Genomic DNA, 20955 nt, shown 5'->3' with positions numbered 1-20955 from the left:
TGAAAACTTGTATCAACACAAATCATATAAATGTAAGCAGCTTTTAAAATACGTTAAGTTAATGTATAAACACCTCTCGCTGATAGTCGCAAATAATAGTTGTAAAATAATACTAAGCCTAACACTAAAAGCACACTTTATGCCGATCTAACTGCTATAATTGTAACTAATATCCAAAAATACGCGAGAAAAGTTAACCACAAAACAGATTTCTAAGAACTAGATCCTCAATTACGAAAAGCGATAAAGATTAAAGTGCGAAATATTTTATTGCATTTTAGTACATTTTCTTCAGGGAAATCAAAAAATATAAAGTGTAATTTATTTTTAATCCCTGTACTTGTTACCGAGCATTAAACAATGAAAATCTAGTAAATAAAACATTAAAACGTGAGAGTAAAAGAATGCTTATTTGTTTGTTTTTAATTAAGCACAGAGCTACACAAACGACTGTCTGTGCTAAAAGAGTAAACGTAGAGACATTAATTGAAAATGTAATAAGATGATAGTGGAATAAAACAGATGTAGTAATTATACTCAAAAATATATACTTCAAAATTAATGATGCATTGCTAGAAACCGTACATGTTTTAAATTATATTAAATATCTCGTCTACGGGTAGAGGCGCTAGGCCAAGCAAAAGACCACAGCTATGTTTTAAGCGGATCGTACATGGATTTATATTTTTGTAGCAGTATGTGAAAAAACAACAACAAACGATCCAACTGATTGATTTTTTATTTTTTTTTTTTGCTGGATGGTGATACTGGAAAACTTATGAACAAGATGGCTGAGTCTTTTAAGTGACATAACATTATTTTTTTACATTTTGAGCTAAATAGCATGCATGTAGGATTTAGGTAATTAGGTGACCTGTTAATTATAATATCGCTAAGAAAGTTTTCTTTAATTAGTTCATGTTTAAAGGATTCCTGAATAATATTGTAGCTTCAAGTCACATTTTACTTTTTAAACGCGCATCCTTTGGTTAGGTTTTACAGGTTTGAAAAATTATAAGATAACGCTTTTTTGAAAATTGCAACCTTGGCTAGAATTTAAAGATTAAAAGGATTGTTGGATAATATTGATAGAAGTCATAGTTTTTTTTATTTTATTTAAAAGCAGAGCCTTGACTAGAATTTGGATTTTATTGGTAGATTGAAGCGAGGTGACTCGACTAATATATGAATTGATTGCGTACATAAGTCAAATATATATTTATTTATCAAGTAATTAATAATGAGACTCTAAAATAACTTGAAACAGAAAATAGCAGAAGTTAAATATTACGATTTTAAATTCATACTTCAATATCATTTATGATGATAAAAAGTCTTTTATTGTCTTTTGAACGTTACCAAATTATTGCTTAATATTAAAGTTGTTAACTATCAAATATTCATAAATCGAGTAAATCAATCAGTCTAATATTTGTGATAAAAATCAAGTTTGACCTCAGGTTTTTCTCCATGTTTTTCATGGTATATATTATGCCCAATGGATGGTTTGGTTTCTGGAATTTCGCACAAAGCTACTCGAGGGCTATCTGTGCTAGCCGTCCCTAATTTAGCAGTGTAAGACTAGAGGTCATCACCACCCACCGCCAACTCTTGGGCTACTCTTTTACCAACGAATAGTGGGATTGACCGTCACATTATAACGCCCCCACGGCTGGAAGGGCGAGCATGTTTGGCGTAACTCCGGCGCAAACCCGCGACCCTCAGATTACAAAGCGCACGCCTTAACGCGCTAGGCCCATGCCCAATGGAAAAAAAAAAATTGTTTGTTAAACGCTACGCGACTTTAAGTTAATATGATGGATTTCACGCCAAACCTTGACAAAGCTAATGAACTAATAGGCTTAATATTTAGGATTAAAACAAAGTTTAGATTATTTTCTATAACTTTCGTATAGCCTACTGAAAAATTATCGATAAGTACAATTAAATCATAATATTCACCCATTGACAAATAACATATACTCTAATAGTATATGATTTCTGTGACTGTTATGTTGCTAGTAATTAAACAAACTTGCCTTATATACAGTAGCAAAATCCTCCTTAAAAACTACAAGCACTCTTAGAACCAGACCTTACAATATAAAGTCTGGCATGGCCTGATGGTGAGGATATTCATTCATTCACAGTCTATGGGTCGAGGGTTCAAATCCCCGAACATAATTTCCCCTTCAGCTGTGGAAGCGTTACAACACTAGAAACCGGGTTTCGATACCTGTGGTGAGCAAAGCACAGATAACTTATTGTGTAGCTTTGGGCTTAATTACAACCAACCAACAAATCATCAATTTCTAATATTACACTCAATCTCACTATTCTTTGGCGATGAGTAATGTTGATTAGCTGTCTTCCCCCTAGTCCAGAGGTTCCCAAACTGGGATCTACGGCCCCCTGGGTGGTCTGCAGTAATACATTAAATTTATGAAATTACAATTTTTGAAGGAATAACGAATAAAATAAAATACTAAGACATTATGAAACTAACATAGTAATATATACATAAATCCCAAATTAATAATTGTAATTAACATAAATTATGTCTAGTTGAATTGACACATATAAAATCGCTCCCCAATGGCGGACTTACACACTAAAAACCGGGTTTCGATACCCGTGATGGGCAGAACACAGATAGCCCATTATGTAGCTTTGTGCTTAATTCAAAACAAACAAACAAATAAAATCGAATTGTAGAAATGAGATAAATGTGGAGCCGGATCTTCGTTTGAAACGACAATGACTCAGTAATTAACAGCATTGTTCTAGCAAATCATTATCATATTAACGTTTAAGTCGTAAGATTGTTTTTAATTTTCCGTATTTAAATTTTATTTTATTGTTGTTTTTTTAAACCTAACTGAAACTGTAAAGATAGTAAAATACGCATATGATACACTGGTTACACACGACCAATTATGTTGCCAACATAAGAAGTTCAACTTAATAATAGGTCCACTTCTTACAAATCTTATTTTTAGAATGAAAACATGAAATTTTAAGGTGTAGGAAATCCAAGTAAAAACTCCCAAAAAATTGTTTGTTAGTTTTTAATGTAGTTTCGCTCAAAGGCAATCTGGGCTTCGCCGTCCTTAATTTTGAAGTTATACATTAGTGGGAAGGCAGCTGTTCAACACCACACTCCACCAATTCTTGGGCTAATTTTTACCGATGAATAGTGGAACAGACCGTCACATTATAATGAATCATGGCTGAAAGGGTTAGCATGTTCAGTAGGAAAATTCCATTCCACCACCAGCAGATAGCGAGTCGACTGTCTTTACTACCAGGCCATACCAGGCCTCTCTAAGAAAATAAAGCGAAACGTACATAAATAAACAATTTTATTTTTAACACGCAATCCTGAAGTAGCAGCTATTTTTAAGACGGGGATCAGTGAGGTTGGAATGAAAAGGGAATGAATATATTCCACATTTAACTGTTTTACTTGGCACTTAGACTTACACATTCTTTGCACACCAAGTTCTTTTGGGTAATAGAGTTGAAGTTGGAATCTGTAGATGACATATTCTACAATCTGTGAATGTTCATGGTATGCTTTGATTGGTGAAATATGTGTTAATAAAACCAATAATAATAAATGGTATTGATCTTGATCCACCAGTAAGTATACGCTATAATCCGAGGATCGATTCTCGTTGGTGGACACATTATATGGAACAATATGATTCTGCTCTAAAACAAACAAACTTGGAACTGGAGTTATTTTGAATACTGTGTCCTCCTCTATTGGAGGATGTTTGGTGGGTTCTTCGGGTGTACGAATAGACCTATTGAGCCAATGTTAAAAAAAAAAATCAGTTTTTAATGTGACTTTTTAAATTCAAGATTTGTCTAGCGGAACAGAAAGTATTTTGTTTGTATGTGGGTTGTGTGTCAAGAAACATTAACAAAAGGAAAGATTGTAATCGTATTTTTCCTTTGTATGTATATTTACTATGTAAATAAGAAGTGTTTTCTATAGCCAGACATAAGGAGATAATTTTATATGTACAATAATAATCACTCACCGTTATCGTAGTTCAAATCCATAGACGCTGCTTAGATTATTTTGTGATCTTCGTGGAATAATATTTCAGCTGATATATATTAGAAGCACTTTACAGTTTCGTCTGTCATTTTAAGTTGCAAGACTTGAAATGAATTAAGTGTATAAAACAAACATACCAGGTTAGTAGTCATTTAGGTCCGGCATGGCCAAATGGGTTAGGCGTTCGACTCCTCGTCGCATCAAACATGCTCGCCTTTTTCTCGTAGCTGTGGGAGCGTTATAATGTGACGGTCAATCTCACTATTTGTTGGTAAAAGAATAGCCCAAGAGATAATGGTAATGATTAGCTGCCTTTTCTCTAGTCTTACACTGCAAAATTAGGGACGGCTAGCGCAGATAGCCCTCGTGTAGCTTTTCGCAAGTTCGAAAAACAAACAAACGATACTAGTCATTTGAGTCTCCTGGAATCTATCTGCTGCTGTGTCATTTTCTTATTTAAAACATTAATAAAACAATCACTACACATGCAATCTTTGTTAATTTATACACAACTTGTAAATCAGTAAGATAAAATTAGTTACTTTGTGGAATGTAATTATGTCTTTGTAAGTATATACGAATACCTTATTAAAATATTTTCATTTTCCTCGTTGTTTGTTAAATTAATGAGATTATTATTTCACAGATGACAGACTTATGTTTGAAATGGTTTAATTTAAACTTCCCTTGGAGGAAAACCTAAAAATCATTCAAAATGTAACAAATGAAATTAACGAACTCGATGTTGTCGGCGGCCTAAACACAATACAGAGATACCTCTTGTATGATCTCACAATGTCAGATTTAGTGGTATGATCCAGCTCTGCATGTCGTATGACTACTTATCTTTGTGTATACGACTTTACCTGATAGAATAAGCTGATTAATCTTGTTTTGTCGTCTCAGCTTCTTAAAATGAAGACAGTTTGAAAGTTCAGGCTGATGAATCTAACATCAGCCAATATATATAAACATAGGTTGATATAAACTAAGATGTTCCATTAAAAACGGTTTCAGACTAAAGAGGTTTCGTCCCACCAAAAAGATAGGTGAAGGTCTACTTAGGTTATTAATTTATTAAATTCTTACCACCCAAGGCTGAAATATAACCCTTCCGGCTATATTCGCTACAGGTTCTCATCCAAAACTGGCATTAATGCAACTTATTGAGGTCAGCAGTGTTTGGAATGTCGTCGTTAGATGGCTAACTATTTGTTTATTTATAATGATTATATATATTATTATTATTATTTTAGGGATTAAAAAAATCTTAATAAGTATATTTCACTTTCTTTTTATTTCGCACAGTGATAAAAATAATTTTGTGACAATATACTTTTCATGCAGGATTTATTTATATCAAATATATTAATTTCTAACGCATCACCTGGTTCTTATCAGTACCTAGGTAAACTGTACTTTAAAAGTAAAGAGCATTATTTGTGTAGCAGATTTGCGCCTTACCCAGCGAAGATAATTTACTTGTAAACCAAATAGCGCCCCTTTGTTAACTGTTTGGTCTCTCTTTGCTCGCTTCTGATAGGTAGGATCAAAGTAAACTGTTTTCGCTATATAACATTTTAATATTACCATAAAATAATAACTCACCTATTATTGATCCATTGGAGTTCTGGTAGTATAACCACTTTTCATTCAAGAATTTTGGGTATAAACCCTTCCTGTCTTGACTAGTCGTAAAAAGTAATACATAAAGACATTAAAACATCGTTCACTTCAAGACTGAAGGAAGAAACAGTTAATGGAATATGTTTCAAGTCTTTTGACATTTTGAAGTACTGAACTTAGAGTTCGAAAAGTCGTTCACTTTAAAGTCTGAGAAAAGAATAGACCGTATAATATGTGTGAAATCTTCTTGACATATAATAACACATACATAGTATCCAAAATGTCGTTCACTTCTTAAAGCTTAAGGAGAGAAAGATTCATGAAAAATGTTTCGGGCCTTTATATACATATACATATATATGTACATATATATATATATATAAACATCGTCAGTATAAAATCTCTTACTTGAAAACTTAAAAAAAGTCCTAATAAGAAAGATGCTTTGTGTTTACCTGAAGAAAATGTTCTTCACTTCAACACCCAAAGAGGCCTGACATGGCTAGGTGATTGGAGTGCTCGACTCGAAGTCCAAGGGTCGAAGGTTCGAATTCCCGTCACACCAAATATGCTCACCCTTTCAGCTGTTGGAGCATTATAAAGTTACGGTCAATCCCACTATTTATGGTAAAAGAGTAGCCCAAGAGTTGGCGGTGGGTGATGATGACTAGCTGCCTTCCCTCTAGTGTTACACTGCTAAATTAGGGACGGGTAGCGCAGATAGCTCTCGTGTAGCTTTGCGCAAAATTCAAAAAACAATCGATTCAACCGCGGTAGGCATAGTAGCTATTCCACTGTGGATTTGTTGTAAAACAAAAAAGTAAGTGAATCTGTAATGGCGAAACGTGAACTTAAATTAAACCAATTGTGTTTCCTGGAATAATAGGTTGTGAGTAGTTAAGACGCTCGTATGGCGTCGGAAGTAACCAAACAATACAAAAGAGACCTTAACCCAATTTCGACAAGGTATTGCAAATGTAGTAATGTGACGCGCCGAGAGTACTGACATGATGTGTATCTCACTCATGCATCATTAACATCAGGAGGCGCGTTGCTATGTGCAGGTGCAATGAGTTATAATAGGATTACGCCATTCAACGTTAAAGTGCGTTGCTAAGTGGATAATAGGATTACATCATTTACTACAGTATTGTAAGAACGTGTAAGACTCAGTAGTTGTATTCTATATTAGTACGATAAATAAATTTTTTCATGGTGTTTGTTTGTTTCATTATATGGTCTAAAAATAAGAATATATAATACAATAAGATTTCTATCTTTTGCATAATATAAATCATCCTGACAATATCATCAATGTTTTATTATTTTTACTATTCTTCATACAATAAGGATTTTGATATAGGCAAAGGTATATCTAGTAAGTCCCACGCTGGTACAGCAGTAAGTCTATGTATTTAGAACGCCAAAATCAGGGGGTTCGATTCCCCTCGTTAGACACAGCAGATAGCCTGATGTGGCTTTGCTCTAAGGAAAACCCACACATCCATATCTAGTAAACGCGTTGTTACATTAAATCACTCTGTAACAAAATTATAAATAAATATGTCATTTAGATATTTATTAGATCCAAATTTGGACAATAATTTTTGTTTGGATACCATCTACATCTGTAATATCCATAATATATACAATATTGTTTAGATGCTGTTGAATAAGGTCCTTGCACAACCCTGCTTCATGTAAGTCCACATCTGACGGTTTTTTTTTTATGAATGTTCTTATGCTGTGGAATCATGGAGACAAGCTGAGAGGATCAAAGTATTTTTATTTCCCATTTCGACGAAAGTAGACACAGACCCAATGACTTCCAGGATTATGACTTGGATCCAAGTTGATGATTTACAGTTGTTTTCTGCATAGTTGGGTAACTGACCACTAGCAAACATATCTCCAAGTTTCTTTCTCATACACAAATATTGTGAGAGTACAGAATAAATATCCATAGTGTAAGTACAGAATGAAGCTCAACAGTGTTCATTGTTTCTTAGATATCAGTGATGATGTTTTTGGACTGGTCAGTATCTAAAATGGACCAAAATTCTTCACAGGTGAGAACGTTTATAGTATTAAGTAAAGTTTTACTGAATCATACTTTTATTAATAGATTTCCATGTTTCAACAGGTAAAAGTGGGAATCACCAGCTTGTAGGTCAAGTGTAAGATCAAATACAAAGTGCATATATCCTTCCAAATATTCTAATATGTTCCTTCTACCCCAGGAAAAGTCCTGTTTGTGCACAAAGTCAGAGGTAAATTTATTTTCTATTTCTTCCTCCTACACAAGTGAGGATTCAAAAGAATCATGTGAACGCAATACTATCCTCTTCAACAGTGAGGGACACATCGAATTTTCTAAGTTCGAATCAGGAGATAAATACATAGATTGACACAGTTGTATCTTCATGTGAAGGTGATGGGATGGACATAAAGAAAGATGAAGATGTGTCCACTCCTGTTAATCTGTTTCTTCATTCTCTGTTTTCTCAAGTCCATGTAAGCCTGCATGACAAACTCATTTCTATATCTCACAAGCTCTCTGCCTCTAAGACCTATATAGAAATATTACTGAGATATGATGGAGTAGCCATATGACTATGTCTATGTGAGTAAAGGACACTGCGAGAAGTTTTGACGATTCAACTTTAACAGTGAAGACAATGATGTAATAGATGGTTGAAACAAATATAGCTAAGGCAGTCAAATTGTGGACATGATTGGCCATTTACATTTGGATATCTTTTTGCAAAGCAAACTCTTGCCAAATGGCGTTACTTTAGACCTATGCCTTTTCTGAAGTAAAGATGCATTTTGTATTATGTTGACTGATAAATCATATTTCAAAGTTTTTCTTCAACATATTTTCTTCCACATTAGAAAAATAAAAACCAATCCTTTGGTCATTTTTTCACATGCAATAACTTTTCAAAAAGAACAAATCATTTTCAATTTATCAGAGAACTTACAAGCATCTACGGATAGTGCATTTTTCAATCAAGTATCATAACGTCTTATTAAAGGATGTGTTGATGATTGATAACAATGAATTTACAGGATCTTGGAAAAAATATATACAATTTCATGCATTACAGTGTCAATTCTGTATCAATCAATGTGGATGGAAAACAGATTCTTGCTCGAACGTTACAGCCAGATTTTGAGTTGAACTGTATGCATGAAGTTATGAAACATTATTTAGTGGAACAAAAACAAAGTTACAAGACCAAGAAACTGATATAAAGTATGGAGAATATTCGAAATGATATACACTCTTTGTACTTGACCTTACACACCCAACCTATTACTTGGTGATTCCCACTTTAACCTATTGATAAAGGAAAATTTACAACTGGAAATACGATTTGGTAAAGCTTTCCTTAGCACTATAAAACTTCTTGTCTCTATATAATTCAGTCTATTTTAGAAATCGACCAATCCACTATTATCATCTGATATCTAAGGAGCAATGAACACTATGGATATTTATTCTGTACTCTCACAATATTTGTGTATAAGAAAGAAACTTGGAGATATGTTTGCTAATGGTCAGTTACCCAACTATGCAGAAAAACGACTGAACATCATCAACTTGGATCCAAGTCATAAACCTGGAAGTCACTGGGTCTGTATCTAGTTTGGTCGAAATGGGAAATAAGAATACTTTGATCCCCTCAGCTTGTCTCCATGATTCCACAGCATAAGAACACTCATCAGAAAAAACCGTCTGATGTAGATTTACAATAAGAAGGTTTGTGTAAGGACCTTATTCAACAGCATCTGAACAATATTGTATATATTATGGATATTACAGATGTATGAAATAGCCAAACAAAAATTATTGTCCAGATTTGGATCTAATAAATATCTAAATGACATATTTGTTCATAATTTTGTTACAGAGTGATTTAATGTAACAATGCGTTTACTAGATATACCTTTATTTATGTGTAATATCGAAATTTTTATTGTATGAAGAATAATAAGTTTTAGGACTGAAGGTATTGTAAGAGAGATTTATATCACGTAGAAGACACTAATATTATATCAGGATGTTCTTATTTGGGGACCATATAATGAAACAAACGAATATCATGAAAATTTTTATTTATCATACTGATATAAAATACAACTACTTAGTTTTATACATACACCCCTGTAATTCTATTGTCCACTTAGCAATGACCCTGGTATTGGACGACGTAATTCTTTGATAACACCTAGCAGCTTCACACAGCAAAGTTTTGGACAAGGTCGTACAAACGAATTGACGTTCCAAGAGCACTGACATGCGTATCTCACTCTTGCATCATCAAAACCAGGGGATGTGTCCAAAAATTTGGGACAATGTCATATTGTTCACTTCCAATGAGTCAATTTCCTGGCACGTGTCGAATGTATATGAAGGTTAATGCTAGTTATTTTCCACCGTCATATAAGAGTCTAAATTACTGTCATGTTTCATTTCTTCTCTTAACAATGAATAGAACCTCCCAGGCTGCACTATTAACGTTAAACTCCATAAATAAATTATTTGTTCAACCTTAACAGCAATATTTATAGAACTAGGGGACACAAATATAAATTTAGGCAAGTAAGTGCTGTCTTTAGCTAGAACAGTTTGATTTTCTAAATAGGGTTGCCTTTGGATGTTGTGGAGACAGTAAATTTGAGTGAGTTTAAATATAAAAATTATAGAAATATAAATGACGAGGGCTCGTTTTAATTTTTTTATCTAATAGTTTAAGTTTGGCTTAGAGGATGGGACAGCCGAGATGAACCTATAAGTCCCTAAACATTATGTTGTGTTTTCAATATCATCTAATGACTTAATGCCAGTACATGAGAATGAATATGGAGCTTTTGTTATGAACCTTCATTAGGCTAGCTTATTTTATGTTTAGTCCTTAAGCGTATGTCCTCCTTTTCTGTTATGTGCAGAATTTTTTCACTAAGATAATTACAATAATAGCACTGAAGTTAAAACTAAAATGAGAGAAATAAAATGCAGTACAACTACTTTTGCTGTTTTCTTTGTTCGAACTGAAACTGCAGTCTTTGTATGTTAATCACTTTCTTTTAATACATTTCCACGTATAAATAATGTTTCCCCAAAAGAGATCCGAAGGCCGCTTGGAGAAATTACTTGTTTTAAGCAATCGCACCTGTGGTCTGTCAGTTAGTCAGTAGACACTAACATGACGTCACATAAGGGGAGCTTAATGTTGCAATTTGTAGTTTGTAACGTCAGTAAAACGTGCATATATCATGAATTACTAGAAAAATGATGCACAGTGCGACATATTAATTTCAAAAGCAAGAAATGAAAACATTTGTTACTCTTAATTTTGGTTTGATTTATTATTTAAACGCAACACTTTTGGGTAATCTGCAGAAAAACATCTAGTGTTACTTGTTATTGAGAATCAGCGTATTTGTACTCATTTTCTCACAATTGACATATGAAGAAAGACCAACTATTCAAATTCTTCCAGTCTGGTTCTTTGTGACCGGCCAGGTGGTTAAGGTAACTCGAATCCGAGGGTCGCGGGTTCAAATCCCCGTCGCACCAACCATGCTCGCCCTTTCAGCCGTGGGGGTGTTATAATTCGAGAGTCAATTCCACTATTCGTTGGTAAAAGAGTAGCTCAGGAGTTGGTAGTGAATGGTGATGACTAGCTGCCTTCCCACTAGTCTTATACTGCTAAATTAGGAACGAATAGCGCAGATAGCCCTCGAGTAGCTTTGCGCGAAATTCAAAACAATCCAAATCTTCGTAACACGTGTTGATGTTATATGTAAACATGAGATATCGCATGTTAAAAACATCTAGTGTTTTCAGAATTGTTGTTCTTTTAAAATTTTGATCCAAGTGTAAAACCTTTTTGATCTGGATTAATAAGTTTTATAATTTTTTTGTTTCTAAGTCTTCATGTTTTTAATAATACACTATGAAACTAGAACAGAAGCACAAAGAATAAGGTCCAGAATTATTTAGACTGAATGATGACCAAAGTTGATATGTTACGTTTGACTGAAGTTGTTTCTTTCTGTAATATAAAAGTTAGTTTAGCCTAAAAATGGCATTTTAGTTGGTAATAACTAAAGCAGAACCAGCCTAAATTCTGATGATTCGAAGCAATGGTTCTTTGGATATAAGTGATAATCTGATGTGCTATTTTTCCATTCAATTGTAAACTCAGAATACGTTTTCCTTAAGAGTTCAAGGCACATGTTTTGTTAAATGTTGATAACAATTGTTTTTAATATGATTTAGACTGCCGAGTCCAAATTTACTTATACGAAGCTGTGTTTTAACTCTTTGACCATCAAAATTGCAAACTAAAATGGTCGCCAATATTGTTATGGCAGATACGTTTTATTACAATTGTATGCTTTGTTAAAGGTTTATAACAGCAGTTTTTAACATAATTTAGATCTGCTAAGTTGAAATTTGCTTGTTATCAAGCCGCATAAAATAAATAGTAATTTAAAAATGAATAAACTTTCATATAAATGTTACATATAACCACCTCGCTTAATTATTGTTACCAACTCTATGGAGAAAAACGTACACTATACTCCTGTGTTAATTCTATTCTAAATACGAGTGCCAAAACAGTCAATTTAAAAATGAATAAACTTTCATATAAATGCCAAAATAAATGCATCAATAAATACTAAAATAAAATAGGCATTCATAAATTCATTTATTTCAATAATTGCTTACTCATTTTGTAAACTATTAATTAATTCATATTAATGCCTTCAGTAATAAAGTAGTATGTCTCCGGACTTACAACGCTATAAACTGGGTTTCGATACCCTTGGTGAGCAGAGCATAGATAGCACATTATGTTGCCTTGTGCTTAACCTAAAAAACAAGAAATAGTAAGTGACTGTTTTGGCACTTGTATTTAGAATAGAATTAACACAGGAGTATAGTGTACTTTTCTCCATAGAGTCAATAACAATAATTAAGCGAGGTGGGGGTATGTAACATTTACATTTGTTGTAGTTATTAATTAACCATGTAATAAGTCTCAAAAGACCTACAACAGTTTCGCACAGTATTTGTATTGTTTCCTAAGAATCGAATAAAGAAAACATATACAAAAAAGTGAGAAATGACTAATGATGAAGATGACAATAACTATAAGGAAAAACGCTTTGAATACAGAGAGGCCATTGGTAGAACGGAGTCCATCTCTGGTTCTGAGCATACTGTTTCAGTGGTCAGACACAAAAAATTGTTTTTCTCAGTACACAGAGAATGACTTCACATTGCACGAACATCTGTAACTGATTTATCAGTTCTGGTCATGCATAGTTGTTCCAGAAATTATACCATTGATAAGAGTGTTTTAAGACATTATACCTATGTTAAATTTATAGACTCAAGCTACTGTATGTTTTTTTGAGAAGTATATCTCAAATAGAGTTGTATACGTAACTACGTTCAGAATATGCGAATAAATGAGGGCTGATGAACTTGACCATAGAATGACTATTCAGTTAGCTGGAGTTAATGACCTTATCATGTCTGACGTTAAATATGATCTCACATGTTACGTCAAATTCATGAGGTCTGTGGTGAGAAAGAAACAAGGCCATAATGTTTTCGACACAGCAATGGTTTGACGACTAAAGGAACTTTAACATGCAGACAGCAATATTTTGTAGCTGTCTGAAGTATGGAGTCGTTACTGTAGTCTGGTAGAGGAAGCTAGCATTGAAGTCTTCCCTCCATTCGTCAGTCATCGACCGCCATTAAAACAAACCCTCCAAACTTCAAGTTGGGGAATAACTTAATTGATTTTCATTTATCATCCTCACTCTAGTATCTTTCTTTCACTGCTGTTGCACTAAATATTCGGGAAGATATTTTGAGACTCTTCAGTCACAAAGCTTCGATGTAAGGGAAGACGGTATCGCTCCTTACATTCCTGTCAGCCTGTACACATTTCTCCAATTGTTTTATTTATTTTTGTATTGAATGTCAAAAGATTAAAATATAGCTTGGAAACTCAACATGCACAAATCATGTTACAAACTGTGGTTACCGACTTTTAACAAATGTAACACATGATACACTGCTGGCCAAAATCTTAAAGCCAATGAACATAAAGAAAAAATATGCATTTTTCGTTGTTAGACTCAACCACTTATTTAAGTAGAGCTTCAAAAGATGAAAATAAGAAAAGGGAAAATAAAAATAAATTTTGTTTAGCATTTAATAGGGAAAATGTGAATACTATGAAATTAGCCTAAATACTAGCTGGCCAAAAGTTTAAGACCATACCAAAAAGAAGTCCTAAACAGGGTATGAAATGCCCAACAAGAGGTCTCAGTAGTGAGTTGCACGGCCGTCATTACGAATAACTGCAAACCTTCGTTTTGGCTTGGTCGAAAAAAGCGTTTGCAGAAGGCCGGCAGGTCAAGTGGTGAAGATGGCTTCACGAAGATCATGCACTGTTTGGAATTGACGTCCATTTCTACAGACTTCCCTTGCCATCCACCCCCAAACATTTTCAATGGGGTTCAGTTCGGGCAAACACGCTGGATGGCCAAAAGAATCACGTTATTCGCCATGAAAAAGTCCTTTGTCCTGCGGGCATTGTGGATTGCAGCATTGTCCTGCTGAAAGATCCAGTCATTTCCACACAAGCGAGGGCCTTCAGTCGATAAGGATGCTCTCTCCAAGATGCCAATGTAGCCAACTGCTGTTTGACGCCCCTGTATAACCTGAAGCTCCACTGTGTCGTGTAGAAAATGTCTCAGATGGGATATCCTTATCGTGCTAGTAACGTTGGAAGCCACCTGGATCATCCAGGTTAAATTGTTTTTCATCAAAGAACAAAACCTTCGTCCACTTTTCTACGTCCCATGTTTGGTGCTTCTCAGCAAAGTTTAATCGAGCTGTTTCGTGGTGTGAAAGGAGGCGTGGCCTTTGAAGACGTTTACGGTTTTTAAAGCCTTTCTCTTGTAGATGCTGTCATATTGTTCTTGAACTGCATTTTGCGTCCGCAAAAGCCCTAATCTGGTTCGACGATCGGCTGGTGTCTTGCCGGACAACCCGTCGAATCCTCCTGCTCAACGTCGGCCAAATTTTCTTGGGCTAACCACTTGAAATTCTTGTTCCGTATCCCTCAAGGTCTTTTAAGAAATTTGCAACAGCAGTTTTACTACGCCCAATCTCACCAGCGATGGCACGTTGAGAGAGACCTTGCTTTTGCAGCTTTACAATTCTGCTACGTTTAAAGTCTGTCAACTTTTTAGCATTTGCCATGTTTTTACCCAATGTAATACAGAAGATATCAGTGGGAGATGCTGACAACGATAACGCTTGAAGAAAAAAAGACTAAATTTTGTTATGTGTTTACCAATTAACGCTTCGTTTCAGTATGGTCTTAAACTTTTGACCAGCTAGTATTTAGGCTAATTTCATAGCGTTCACATTTTCCCTATTAAATGCTAAAAATGTTTTTTATTTTTATTTTCCCTTTTCTTATTTTCATCTTTCAAAGTTCAACTCAAATACGTGGTTAAGTCTAACAACGCAAAATGCATATTTTTTCTTTATGTTCATTGGTCTTAAGATTTCGGCTAACTGTTGAAAGCTACTTCATTTGCAGTTGTGAGGACGAAAGAGTTAAAACGTCGCTCTGTGATAATCATATTCGGGTTTACCGCACCCAAGTTGTCTCAGAAAAACTTTATACCATATTTAAAGAAAAAATATCCTCTAACGTTACCTTTCTGAAAATCTGACGTGTCGTCACAATAATATACTTAAAATAATTATGTTAAAAATGTCCTCTGCAGTTAAACCTTATTTCGTCACATTTCACAGAGTTAAAGAGTTTGAATCTTTCTTTGCTGAGAGGTTTAGGTTCTTAAGACAATACAACTTGTATAAGGCGTCTCAGGTAATTGAAATTAAATATTAAAATTATCTTTCAGAAAGAAAATGACTGAAACCAAAACCTCGTAGTGAAAATGTATAGAAATTAATTTAGTTTTACTCTTGGACTTTGACGATAACTGTATTCGAATGTACATCTTTTTGTATTTGAATTGAGCAAGTGACAACTTGATTCGTTTTTTCGTAAAACCACTGCACTGAAATGAACAAAAAAGTTATTGTGACATGTAACTTGCATTCATACGTTCTATTTCAACATAATCTTCAGGTTTTACGCTGAGTAATCAGATCAGTATATAAAACGAAATTCGCGTTTTTAATTAAAGAATTTTTGTGCTAACTTGTACTTAACTTTTTAATGGCTAAGTTGGTGAAAGTGTTAAGGGTTCGTACTTGGAATATCAGAGATAGATATAGATAATTGTTTCTTTGTTTCTTTTTACTTCCGCGCAAAGCTACACGAAGATTATCTGTGCTAGCCGTCCTTAACTTAGCAGCGTAAGACTAGAGAAAAGGCAGCTAGTCATCACCACCCATCGCCAACTCTTGAGATACTCTTTTACCAACGAATAGTGGGATTGACCGTACATTATAATACCTTCACGGCTGAAAGAGCTAGCATGTTTAGTGTGACGGGGATTCGAACCCGTAACCCTTAGATGACGAGTTGAACATTCTTACTACTTTGACATGCCGAGCCGATTATGAAGTGTATATTTTAAACATATAAACTATGAACAAATTGAACTTTGTCAATTTCTCTCACTTAGTTGTATTGTTTTGATTCATAAGTAGCGAGTGAGTTTTTTCGTTTGTGTAGTCTAGTCTGTCATAAATTACTTAAGTGGAAAGAATCAGTTCGTGCTCCTCACCCAATAAACTTTCCTTAATGACTCACATACGCCCTCTGTCTCCACATACACTGCATAATAATTTTGGATCGGGGAGGATAATACCTTATGAGGGACGGTTTCTTTGGGAAGGCTAAGTCTCTCCAAGCCTCTTATAAGTTCTTCGTCTATTTAGATTATTATATTTTCCCATTTATTTTTATTTAACCAAGTAATAGTATCACACCGTAGAAGTAATGAACGTAGTATTAACAACTGCATGGCTAGATGGTTAAGGCACTCGACTCCTAATCTGAAGGTCGCGGGTTCGAATTCCCGTCGCATTAACCATGCTCGCCCTCTCAATTCCGATTTTTGTTTGTAAAAGAGTCGCCCAAGAGCTGGCAGTAAGAGGTGATGACTCGCTGCCTTCCCTCTGGTCTTACGCTGCTCAGTTAAGGATGGCTAGCGCAGATAGCCCTCGGGTAGCTTTGAGTGAAATTCCAAACAAATAAACGAATGCGAGTAACAGATTTTTGATGATCGTTCATAACTAGTCCCTGCAGAATGAAACAAACGTAAGAGGTATATTTGTTTTTGTTTTTATTTTCTAACCTTAGTCTAGTCATGCCCTCATCTTGTTGTTTGAAATATATATTTTTATTCTTATACAAGAGAAAAGCTTTAGACTTTGGAGACTTTGTGTAATTTTTGACGCCTAATTAAACATTGTACTTAATTATTTATTTGACTGAGTAGATTGAAATCTGTCAGAATCATTACTGATACTTCTATAAATTTATAACGATAGGTAAAATGGAATACGAGGTCTGTTAATAAAATACGCGGACTGACGTCATAAAACAAAATGTACTTTATTTAGAAGTTACAGGTCTGGGACCCCTTCAAAGTACTCTCCTCCCCAACGCACACACTTATCCCAACGGTGTTTCCACTTGTTGAAACAGTTCTGGTACGCTTCTTTTGTAATGTCCTCCAGCTTCTTCGTCGCATTTGCCTTAATCTCGGGAATCGTCTCAAATCTTTTTCCTTTCAAGGGTCTTTTGAGTTTGGAAAACAAGAAAAATCGCAAGGAGCAAGGTCAGGTGAGTAGGGGGGTGGGAAGAACAGTGATCGAGTGTTTGGCCAAAAACTCACGAGTTCTGAGGCACAAATTTCGCAGCAACGCGGTGCATCTTCAATTTTCGGTCAAAATCTCGTAACAAGATCCAACTGATATCCCACACTCTTCAGCAAGCTCCCTGACAGTCAGACGTCAATTTGCCCGCACCAGGGTGTTGATTTTGTCGACGTGTGGGTCGTCAGTTGACGTGGAAGGACGTCCAGGACGCTCATCATCTTCAATGGACTGTCGACCATTCTTAAAACGTTCATGCCACTTGAGACATGCCGTACGCTTCATAGCAACATCACCGTAAGCCGTGTTAAGCATAGCAAAGTTTCAGTCGCAGATTTTCCAAATTTAACACAAAATTTCACAGCAAGTCGTTGATCCTTCAGGTCATTCATTCTGAAATCCGCCAAACGAAAAAAATCGCATTTCACTTAAAACCGCGTAGCTAATACACAAATGAAGATATCTGCAATCGTGAAATGGCGTCGTAATCAGCTGATATGTGCGAACGTAGCGACACCACGCGGATTTCCCTGGAACCAACTGGAGCCGCGCAATTCAAACAGTCCGCGTATTTTTTTAACAGCACTCGAGGAAGAGGTCAAATGTACCTGACCCTTCTGGGTATTTAACAACATCAATACCCAAATACCGACAGCCCTCGTATGGGTGCCATTTAAGTTGCCATTGAAGTATGATAAAGTTACATTATATATTGATTATTTTGAAGTTTATGTATCTATATTTCTGCTAATTTAGCAAACTGTAAAGAAATTGTGCGTTTGTTTGAAAATAAAAGCAGAAAACTACACTCCATGTTATCTGTGCTCTGCCCACCACAGTTTTTTAGCATTGTACGTTTTCAGGTATGCCGCTGTACAACTAGGAGGTGTTAGTGTAAAATATGCTGAGCATCTTATTGGACTCTCAAATCTTTCAACAACAATAAGAAAAAAAAATAAACGTTCGACTAGATATGAAGTAAAAGGACAATAGCACTAGTGGCGCAGCCTGTCAAATATTTCAGCAACTACATTCAGCCTTCCTACCCTTTGGGCTCTACTGTTTTAGAGGACGGTATGCTGTGAATAGCAGTTCCCTACGGGTGAGTAGTTTTCTGGTTAAATATAAAAAAGAACTCACTTTGACTCATCTTTTCATCCAGCGTGTTTTTTTGGTATGTCTCATAGCTCTTTCAAAAGTCTGAATATATCAATATAAGTCGCTTCACACTAACATATTTAACCAAAATATATCGTAAAACGGTAAGTGTTTGTCTTAATATCTTTTCTTAAGCGGTCTCCAAAATTTTATGGATGTTTATTTTCTTGATGACGAGAAACCCACTTGAAATAAAAATATATCTCAGAACAGCTGGTATGGGTATTAACACTTTTATTGATAAGGTGAGAACAACGTTTCGACCTTCCTGGGTCATCTTCAGGTTAAGAAAGAGTTTGAAGTGACCGTTGCCAGACACATGTCTTAGGGACGAGAGTATCAACGGGTACGGGATTGTAGGGGGCGGTGCAGGTGTACGTTAGGTTATGAATTAGTATAGGTATAAAGGTGTTCCTTTATATTGGTTTAATTTTGGTTTTAGTTGCTGTGTAAGTAGGGTTTCTATAAATTTTGCGTTTGTTTATAATTGCTTTCCTAATTAGTATCTGTGTGTTTTCTATGGTTATGTTGTGTTTACTTGACTTCAAAAACGTGTGAAGTTGTTTTTTTCGTGTGCTGTGAATATAGTTTCTATTTTTCTGCCTGTTTTTCCAATATAGAAGCCGTAGCAGTTGTTGCATTGTATTTTATAAATTATGTTAGTGTTGTATTTATTAGTGTAGTTTTTACATAGTATAGACCTTAGTTTTGTGCCTGGTTTTTGAATAAATTTGGTATTAACTGGAATGTCATATTTTGTCACTAGTTTTTGCCAAATGTTGGATATTTTTCTGCTGATGTCGGGAACATATGGTATGCAGCAGTGCAGTGGTACCTAGGTTCTCGAACGACTCCCTTCTCGAACACTTCGGTTTTCGAACATATTGTTTGAGAAAAAATATATCGGTTGTCGAACATAAGCTCGGTTTCCGAACCCCCGAAATAACCCGACTGATGACCCGAACGACCCTTCGATCATTTTCGGTCCAGGCCAAACTTGCCCAAAACATTTTACCCGCACCTGTCGCTCAGTCCACACATCCGCTAAAATCTGCTGTGAACGTTCTCGTTTTTCTTTTTGTTTTGTTCTTTTGTTGTTTTTCTAAACATTCTAATTAAATAAACCATCATGGGGTCAAAGAAGGATAATGAAAGCAGCAAACCAAAAATAAAAGTTTTTAGAGTCACAATAGAGGTGATAAAAAGATCTCATAGCGAAGTATGAGAGTGGTGTTCGGGTGTCTGACCTTGCTACACAATTTGGTATAGCGAAGTCTAGAGTCTGCACCATACTGAAAAATAAAGATGTCATCAAAGGAGCTGATGTTGCAAAAGGAGTGACAGTGTTTACGAAACAAAGATCACAAACAATGGAAGAGGTAGAAAAACTGTTGTTCATTTGGGTAAATGAAAAACAGTTAACTGGTGATAGCATTTCTGAGACCATCATTTGTGAGAAAGAAAAGCAGTTGCATGCTGACCTCCTGAAAAACACCCCTAGAACGAGTGCTGATACAAGTGATGCCTTTAAGACTAGTAGGGGTGGTTTGAAAAATTTAGGAAGAGAAATGGCATACATAGTGTGATGAAACATGGGGAGGGTGCCAGGCAGAAACAAACCTCATTAGACAAATTTTTAGTGAGAAACAGATCCAGTGAGTCTCAAGCAGGTTGTAGCGGTGCAAAGAGACAGAAGAGAGAAAGAACCCCAGAAGGAGAGTTACCTGACGTTTTTATGGAAGTGACTCCCCTTCCAAACAATAACCCTTCTACTCTCCACGTTCCTCACCACCTTTCACATACGTCATCAGCTCTCCTCAGCTCAGGTAAAGTGCAGTTAAATTTTCATTTATTGTTTTTTTATTGTGTTTATGGTTTTCGTGGTTTACTTTATGCATGTAAGTATTATTATACAGGTATAAAGAAACAATATTTTTACTTAAAATGCTTCATAATGCGTAAATATTTGGAGGCCTGTAACGGATTAATTTAATTTACAGTATTTCTTATGGGAAAATTGATTCGATTTTAGAACAGCCTTCTGGAATGGATTAAGTTCGAGAACCTAGGTGCCACTGTATAAGGTTTTGTAGTTTGTTGTATTTTGAGATTTATTGTTGTTTGTTTATTGTTGGTCTAGGTGTGTGCGTATAATTTTTTTCACGGTTTTTAAAGGAAATTTGTTGACGTTGAT

The 20955-nt window shown here is 35.2% G+C and overlaps 1 long non-coding RNA gene across 2 annotated transcripts in view; it reads right to left on the bottom strand.

The window, feature by feature from the left end:
* Positions 1 to 1802: 1802 nt before the first annotated feature.
* LOC143248391 (uncharacterized) overlaps positions 1803 to 20955 on the bottom strand; it is a 44165-nt gene continuing 25012 nt past the window's right edge. Inside the window, exons 1-3 of one of the 2 annotated variants that reach the window (XR_013026961.1) lie at positions 6151 to 6651; positions 5678 to 5757; positions 1803 to 2421 (exon numbers count right to left, since the gene is read on the bottom strand). This is a non-coding gene — a long non-coding RNA (uncharacterized LOC143248391). Of the gene's footprint in view, positions 2422 to 5677; positions 5758 to 6150; positions 6652 to 20955 lie in introns of those variants that run through there. The other variant, XR_013026960.1, reaches the window with a different exon arrangement.

The sequence above is a fragment of the Tachypleus tridentatus genome, chromosome 4 (genome assembly GCF_004210375.1).
Source record: "Tachypleus tridentatus isolate NWPU-2018 chromosome 4, ASM421037v1, whole genome shotgun sequence".
Lineage (NCBI taxonomy): Eukaryota > Metazoa > Arthropoda > Merostomata > Xiphosura > Limulidae > Tachypleus > Tachypleus tridentatus.
Note: the sequence above shows the minus strand (reverse complement) of the source record. Positions and strands in the feature narration are given on the sequence as shown.